This window comes from Schistocerca nitens, chromosome 5, assembly GCF_023898315.1.
Source record: "Schistocerca nitens isolate TAMUIC-IGC-003100 chromosome 5, iqSchNite1.1, whole genome shotgun sequence".
In the NCBI taxonomy this organism is placed as follows: Eukaryota; Metazoa; Arthropoda; class Insecta; order Orthoptera; family Acrididae; genus Schistocerca; species Schistocerca nitens.
The window spans coordinates 723195429-723204251 of NC_064618.1; the positions used below are offsets into that span (position 1 = coordinate 723195429).

The 8823-nt window shown below is 44.0% G+C and overlaps 1 non-coding gene across 1 annotated transcript; it reads left to right on the forward strand.

Annotated features, from left to right (window-relative positions):
* The first annotated feature begins 3683 nt into the window (after positions 1–3683).
* On the forward strand, positions 3684–3758 carry Trnaw-cca (transfer RNA tryptophan (anticodon CCA)). The gene has a single exon. It is a non-coding gene; the product is annotated as a tRNA-Trp (tRNA).
* The last annotated feature ends 5065 nt before the right edge of the window (positions 3759–8823 follow it).

The window sequence follows — 8823 nt, forward strand, 5'->3', positions numbered from 1 at the left end:
CTAAAACTATGATGAGTTTTATAACAAATTTAGAGTACAGGCGACAGATATGAAATTTTTTCACAGGAATTAACTGATTTCTTATTCTTCTTCTTCTTCTTCTTCTACACTTCAATGTCTAGGCAAAACGCCTCTTCCGATTTCACATTCAGAGTTGTTGCCGTCTGTTTCTAGATTTTCCAGAATCTCTACTTCCTCGTCTCTTTTAAGGCCTCTTATAAGGCCTCTTATAAGGCCTAATCTGTCCCTCCAATCCATCTTCATTCATTCCGTTAGTATATTCTTTCGTTCTTCCTCTCTAATCGTTCATTCTTTCCCACTATGACAAACTTAAGTTCTGTACTGAATTCTTCGTTGCGTATTCTGTCTTAACCTTTCTTAAAAATCTCATTTCCCTTTTTGGGTATCACACACGACTTTCTGTATAGGCACCCAAGTCCCACTTCCATATATTCAAAATAGTGTTGCCAATGTTTTATAAATTTTTATTCTGCTGTTCTTTCTGGTCTTAAGATTCCAAATTATGTTTATAGCACCATATGTGTATTCAAAAGTTAGAATCTTAATTAATAAGGGTGTTCTAAAATACCCCTTGCAAACTTCAAGAACTTTAGAGGGAATGAGCAGATGATACTTTGAATTGGTACGTATGTCCAGAAATGTGCCGTTTCAGTGCTGCAGCTATCTAGAAACTGATGGTAACGCAACCATTTTTACTAGTAATCTATAATGCGTGCTCCAGTACATCATTTGTTTTACAATTCCACTCATGAACAACCAAAGAAACAAAGAAGAAAGATAATCAGCTTCCACAAACACTACATTTGAATCGTTTTTGTCCTTTTCGAAGGAGGGTTAGCCATCTGATCACTACAAGTAAGATTTGATGTGGCGATCACCAAGTTCGGTCACACAGTTTACTTACGAATGATGTTGTGGTACATACACTCTGTCACTCGCGTGTCTCTGCAGTCTGTCCTGCAACGACCACAACTCTAGCAACCAGATATTTTTTTGTCTCTACAGGCATCTCAAGGACCAGACATTTCTTTCAGTCCCAAAGGAAAAAGTCCAGTAGATTTGAGTGTGTTGTGGATAACGACCTTGACAAAGACGACGAGCTTCTCTTCCATTACCGCGAACTTCTGCTTAGGATCTAGTCGATCTATTCTGCAAACGTGTACTCAACCCCGACACAGACAAGTGAAGGAGGCTCGAAGCAGGTCATGTAGGTAGGATAGACGTCAAATGACATGACTACCCTTTTGCATACCTACCTAGGAAACACGTTTTCAAACGGTTGTAACATGGTAACGGTACATTCCCGGACACTGGTTAGTATTTAAAATATTGTCTACTCAATCCCCTCTACAAGAACTAGAATTTTGTAAGGTGAATTTTAAAGCACTCTGTACATTTCGACCTTTATACTGATATAGGAGACTACATTTCATGAGAAATAATGTAACAGAAAGAGAGCTGAAAATCTTCAACGACTCCACCTGTAATCCTCACGCCACATTCCTGGACACTGGTTAGTATTTAAAATATTGTCTACTCAATCCCCTCTACAAGTACTAGAACTTTGTAAGGGGAATTTTAGAGCACTCTGTACATTTCGATCTTTATACTGATATAGAAGACTACATGTCATGAGAAATAATGTAACAGAAAGAGAGCTGAAAATCCTCAACGTCTCCACCTGTAATCCTCACGCCAGAGTTGAGGAGGGTATACAGCAACGAGAATAATTTTTCTTTCTTATTTCATTCGTGGCTTGTACGATGGAAGAAATACACCCGACATCTCTCTGTATAAGCACGAAATGCTTTATTTTTACCAACGTGGTGACTAAACGATAAATTTATTGATGAAAATGATACGTGGCTTGAAATTTTTGGAACACTGGCTCGCTAAATTTTGCCAGTAATGCTAAGCACATCTTCCATTATAATTTGTAAAGATTATTGTGACACTCTGGCGACGACTAGGTGAACGCGAGATGAAGCCCACAATTATTATTTGACTCCTCTGGGTCTTTATTTATATAATTTCGGGTTAATTCAATGACTATTTCGAAAATTTCGGCGTTTTCTTGGAATTAGTTACACAGTATTTCTTGGCCGCAGTCTCACTAACTGGCCGACATTCGCCGAAGTTTGACCGTTTCCGTGGCTCGGAGTGTAATAGTACATCTCCACTAGCTGTGATCAGACTCGTAGAGAAAGGTTTGGACAAATAGCTCTGTCCGCGCTAGGGGAGGTTTAAATTATGGACCGACACCCAAGCGTTTACCAGTTGCTGATTTTATAAGTTAAGTCGAATAGGCTGTTTTTAACCTCTCTCGCGGTGCTGCCGATGAGGTTAGAGAGAAGCATGTTGTGTTGACTACGGAACGTACGCTCAAGTTTAATACGGCAGCGGCTGCTTCACTTTCAATCAGAGTGGATTATGATGTTGTTATCTTACCTGCGGGCTAGGCAACGGGTCACTTGCATTAGACAAATACAATTGGATTCAGAAGATGCAGTGGTTACTATCTGATCTGGCGTATAGCAGGCACAGTGATGACCTAGCAAAAGGTGTCGAGAGGAAGATTAACAATCTCCTGAAGAAACGTTCCTTGTCTCAAGAGACGATTTATAGTTTCAATACTTATTGAAGTGTTCCCCTAAACCATATGGCCGCCCGGAGATCCACAGGGAAGGCATTTCTCTTAGGCCTATTGTCAATAACTTCGGTGCTCCGAAGTACTGTGTAGCTAAACAGTTTGCTACTCTGCTGAGACCATTAGCAGGTTGGAGTGTGCATCACTAGGGGAACTACATTTAAATTACCGTAACATACCAGTAAGTTTTGATGTAATCTCTCTCTTCACTCGAGTTCCTCTGTCTGATGCGTTGCGCTTAATTGAAGTCAGGTCTGATGTCGAATTAGTTTTTTCGAATCTATTTCGGCTTGTGTTGATTTCTACCTGTTTTTTATTCAATGACTAGTACTATGAACAGAGTTGCGATGAGGATCCCGTTTCCCCCTATTATTATCAATTTGTTTCTGGATGATTTAGGGGACAGTGCACTAGCGATGGAGGTGGAAAAGAATGGCATACTTCCCTTCTTTAAAGTGTTGGTTACGAGGAAGACTGTTGGCACGTTGGGCCATGCAGTTTGATGGGAGCCAACTCACACTAATCAGGAGCAGATACTTATCACCATCCGGCTCAGCATGAAAAGAGTCCTAGCTCGCTTTATAGAGGCCACGTCATCTCAGGCCTTGAAAGTTTGTCAAACGAATTAGCCCAATTCGAAGTCCCCTTTCGCCAGACTGATTTAGTGGAAGTCAAACCAGACAAGCGTTGCGCTGTCGACCAACAGTGATTCTAATGAAACTTCCTGGCAGATTAAAACTGTGTGCCCGACCGAGACTCGAACTCGGGACCTTTGCCTTTCGCGGGCACACAGTTTTGATCCGCCAGGAAGTTTCATATCAACGCACACTCCGCTGCAGAGTGAAAATCTCATTCTGGAAACATCCCCCAGGCTGTGGCTAAGCCATGTCTCCGCAATATCCTTTCTTTCAGGAGAGCTAGTTCTGCAAGGTTCGCAGGAGAGCTTCTGTAAAGTTTGGAAGGTAGGAGACGAGGTACTGGCAGAAGTAAAGCTGTGAGTACCGGCCGTGAGTCGTGCTTCGGTAGCTCAGTTGGTAGAGCACTTGCCCGCCAAAGGCAAAGGTCCCGAGTTCGAGTCTCGGTCGGGCACACAGTTTTAATCCGCCAGGAAGTTTCATATCAGCGCACACTCCGCTGCAGAGTGAAAATCTCATTCTAGTGATTCTAATGAGTGATGATAATGAAGGATTGGCCTTTTAGCCTTACACAGTAAGCACTTACAACAGGACTGGTCATATTCTGCGGATGTTTGATGTGAAATATGTTTTTCGGCAGCCAACATGGCCATTTTAGGATCCGTAAAATGTGGCCTTCGTATCCATAAGACGGTTATCCATCGTCTTCCTTGCAGTTGTGGAATGTCAGATACTCGTAACGGAACAGTCGATAGGAAGATGTGGACGATAGACTCTCTGTGGAGGCGTTCTTCATTTCCAAATATAAACGAACTTGGAGCAGTGTGTTTGTAGGAAACGACAGGTGGCGGGTTATGACCCACCGACCCGAGCACGCTGCCATAGATACGCGGACACAAGTTTAATGGTCGTCAAAATAACCTAATTTAGTTGTGGATGGTTGCACGTAGATTCTTTATTGTAATAAAGGAGATTTTATACTACACCTCGCAAAAGAACCGCCCCGAGTTTTTGAGACCTACGGAAAATACACGGTATAAGGACGTAAATGATTTCTCCAAAATCGATCATAGAACTGTAGAAGACAGGAAAAATAAGTTATTGGCTTTCATACTCATGACTAAGAGTGTTCCATCTATATGAGGAATGTGGGAAGATGCGGTCCCCTTCTGGCACCGTCAAATAAATATTATCACTAGTTGTTTCACTACTTCTTGAGAAGGTGATGACTCACAGTTCCTGATTATTTGAAAAACGTCACACTTAACCACTGAGAGTTGATAATACTTTTCTTTATTACAACCGGTCTCAGACCTCAGGCCATATCAGGTATTTTAAGACATTTAACACAGATTACATGACGACACTAAACCTATGGCGTGAAATAACATAAATTCAGTCACTAGTCACTGTTGTCAAGCAGTAAAATTTATGACACTGTCGTAATAAAATGTAACACTGTCGATCTACATTCTGTACAGGGCACTAGGAGTTCCTGTAAGGGCAGATGTTTTTATTGATGAGTGATGACTCTGTACTGAACAAAATTACATCAGTATCTACTTCATTTGCAGATTAATATTATAGCTATTACAAGTAGTTTGTTGTTAGATTTTTTAGTACCTCTACGCATGCAAGGCTCAAGTAAGCCATTAAAGCATATTTTCCCCTGGGCAGCGGGTCAGGTATTGAAGTGTGGACGCCTGGACGCAAAACAGGAAGTCTGTACTGACAGGCATAGTCTACTCCGTGGTGCAATTAAGAACGTGCAGAAAACAGCAGGTAGTAAATTATGTGTCGTGGTTGTGGGAAGAGTGTTGGGCACAGAGAGAAAACAATTAACGCTCTGAAGTCGGTACATATTAAGGTACACAATACAAGGTTTACAATATCTGTACCTAAATCCCTAACATCCTGTATATATAGTCTGGCTCCAACGACCTGTGCGGATTCACTCCAAAATTAATGGTGAGCACTACAGATCTGCACAACGAGAGGTTTAAAAATCTGACAACCAAAACCTGTAAATATCCTTGTGATTAAAGCTTTTTTGCAGTGTCACACATTTGAGCAAGTAAAGCTAATTTCCAATCTGAAGTTACTTGCAAATATTTTGGTATCTTATTCCGTTTAAGTATTCCAATAGGTATCAGACAGACAGAAACAGGTGGGTTTCAGTCAGCATTTAGTTAACTACTGATGCCGACTACATAGCGAATCAAAACAAACGCTGTCCTTCTTTCACTTTGTTCAACATATTTAAGCCTTGTGATCCGATAAGCATCCTCCAGAGATAAACAGCACCCGTGTAAAAGGTGCAACAGTGTACTGAGAGGTATTTCTTTCACAGTGGAACAACGCTTTCTCAGATCAGTACCAATGAAGCACACTGTGGTATTCGTCTTTCCAAATACAAGGTCCACCTCACACATTCCTATTACAACGTTTCAAATTGCACTATCATATTTTTCAAAAGCCATCACTAAGTCATAAGCCAATGCTTCTGCTACTCCGTCATTCAAACGGAGTGATGTAGGGCAATGGGCAGGATCATGAACTAGCAGCACCGGGTTCCAGATCAAAGTCAGGCCATTTTATTTAAGACGTTTTCCCTAAATCACTTTGACAAATGTCATAAAATGGACAATTGTGACATGCTTCACGCCTGTGAAACACAGCTGCCTCCTCAATAGAAACAACCCTTGAGTAACTGAACAAAACCCAGAGTCATGATGAGCTCGTTGAAGAGGACTGCAAGTATTATCACATTAATTACGAAATAGACTTTAAATAAGTTGTAAGGTTGCTCAAACATATTTACGATTTTTTGTGAATTTCTTTATTGTTTCTTGTCAGGAAGCTTTTCGGGATTATCCAGTCGTATGGTGACCATAGGGTTCATATGTAAAACATGACTTTTATATCATCAATTAAAAACTTAACACCAATAAGAAACCTAACAGGGATAAGGTTACACAACACTGCACTTCTGGTCATATTTAAGTTTTTAGCTCATGAAGCTTAAACTTTAAGTTACGATACATGACTGGTATGTCAAGGTCGTGTTGTACATGTGAACTCTACGGTCATCAGATGATAGGATAATTCTGAAGAAGCGTCGTGACAAACAATAAAGGAAAGAAAAACGCTAAATGTCTTTGAGCAACTTACAGCGTTTTAAGTCTATATCATTATAAACCTTAGTTGCGAGAGGAGAGCCGGCCGCGGTGGCCGAGCGGTTCTAGGCGCTACAGTTCGGAACCACGCGATTGCTACGGTAGCAGGTTCGAATCCTGCCTCGGGCATGGATGTGTGTGATGTCCTTAGGTTAGTTGGGTTTAAGTAGTTCTAAGTTCTAGAGGACTGATGATCTCAGTTGTTAAGTCCCATAGTGCTCAGAGCCATTTGAACCATTTTTGCAAGAGCTGATAAATCATTGGCAAACATTCACTGCAATAACAGAACATACTTTGGCTCAGAGAAAAGATGATTGTATAGTATTAAGATCATGCTAACGTATTTACTGTTCATGAATAGTTACCACTGACTGTTTTGTGTGATTTTCAGTTCTGTACTGTCTTGGTTTTATACGTAGTAAACGTGTACACAGCCTGACGTATTGCCTCTTTACGCCGGTTCGTGGAGTTTTCTGTGTACTGAACGAGTCTGGTGACCACTGCGTCACAGAGACTGATCTACCGTACTTGTCAGAACCCAGAACAGAGGCCGCGGCCGCCTGTATTTTTTCGCGCGAATTTATTGTTGTTTAAGTGCGGAAATATTGGAGACAAGTCGGAATGAAGCGGGAAGTGTATCGGATCGGCCGGCGGCCGTTGCATTATCGGCGGGCGGACAGGCGTGGGCCTTATCTGCCGGCCAGTGTTTTATTAATCCCGTCATGGTGGCTGCCCCGCCGGCAGGCTGGCTGCCTGGCGCGGTGGAGGCGGAGGCGGGGGCGGAAGGGGCGGCAGGGGCGGCGGGGGTGGACGAGTGCCCGGCGGCCAATCAATATGGCGGCCGCTGAGCTCGCAGCGGTTCGGCGTGGGCCGCCGCCGCAGCCGCCGCCGCCGCCGCCGCCGGTCGCTGCTTCCGGCCGAACTGCAAGCGCGCCGCTATTTTTCCCGCCATTACGGGGCGCCACGGCACAGGCCGGCCAACCTTGAAATACGGCCGTCCCATGAATCACGGGACACATGTTGGCCCGGCTTTATTCATTGCTGCTGCTGCAGCAGCTGCCGGCTACTCCAAAGCCACAGCTACAGTCCTCCACGGGAAACTGTTGCTCGCTTCGGCCGCGTACCGGGTACTTGAGGCTTGGGCACGGAGGAACGGCTGCGAATGGAGGCGCTACGAGACAGCGACAATCCTTCTGGAGCGCTGTCGGACAAGACGGTGAATCTTATCTGGGAACTTCTTTCCTTCGGCACTTCTGGAAAGAGAAGCGCAACACCGAGAAGGAGTTTTGCGACATAAATGAAAGTTGGTAGGTGTGTTTCTACATCTGGAAGACGATGTTTTTCAATAGCACCACCGAGAGAGGTGGCGCAGTGGCTAGCACACTGAACTCGCATTCGGGAGAACGATGCTTCAAACACGCGTCCGGCCATGCTGATTTAGGTTTTCCTTGATTTCCCTGAATCGCTTCGCCGGCTGGTGTGGCCGAGCGATTCTAGACGCTTCAGTCCGTAACCGCACGACCGCTACGGTCACAGGTTCGAATCCTACCTCGGGCATGGATGTGTGTGATGTCCGTAGGTTAGTTAGGTTTAAGTAGTTCTAAGTTCTAGGGGACTGATGACCTCAGATGTTAAGTCCCATAGTGCTTAGAGCCATTTTTGAGCCTGAATCGCTTCAGGCAAATGCCTGATGATTCCTTTGAAAGGGCACGGCCGACATCCTTCCTAATCTGATGGGACCGATGACCTTGCTGATTGGTCGCTTCCCCCGAATCAACCAACTAACCAGTGGCACCACTATGAGGATTCAAATCAGGTTTGTTTTAAATAAACGCTATGAGGGTCGTAAGCCTTATTTAAGTTTGAGACTCGACGTAGTGAGTTAATTCTAGTCAAGAATGCCTTTACGACGACAAAGACACCTTTATCAGCACCTCAATGACTTGGAGCGAGGTCGTGTAATAGGGCCAGGAGAAGCTGGATGTCCCTTCTGCGATACTGTAGAAAAACTTGGCAGAATTGTACCCCATGACTGCTGGCAGCGGTGGTCAAGAGAATCCACGATTGTACGAAGACCCTGCTCCGGACGGCCACGTGGCACTACCGAAAGACCATCGTAGTCGGCATATGGCTCTGGTGCATCGTACTGTATCTCCAGCAGCAATTTGAGCAGCAGCAGGCGCCACAATGGCACAAACTGGTTACTTCAAGTACAGCTCCGAGCCAGACGCCCTGTAGTGTGCATTCCACTTACCCCAGTTCACCGCCATTTGTGACTTCAGAGCTGTCATGCGTTAGCTCATCGGAGGAAAGGGTGCAGGTCAGATGTTTTTCCTGATGAAAG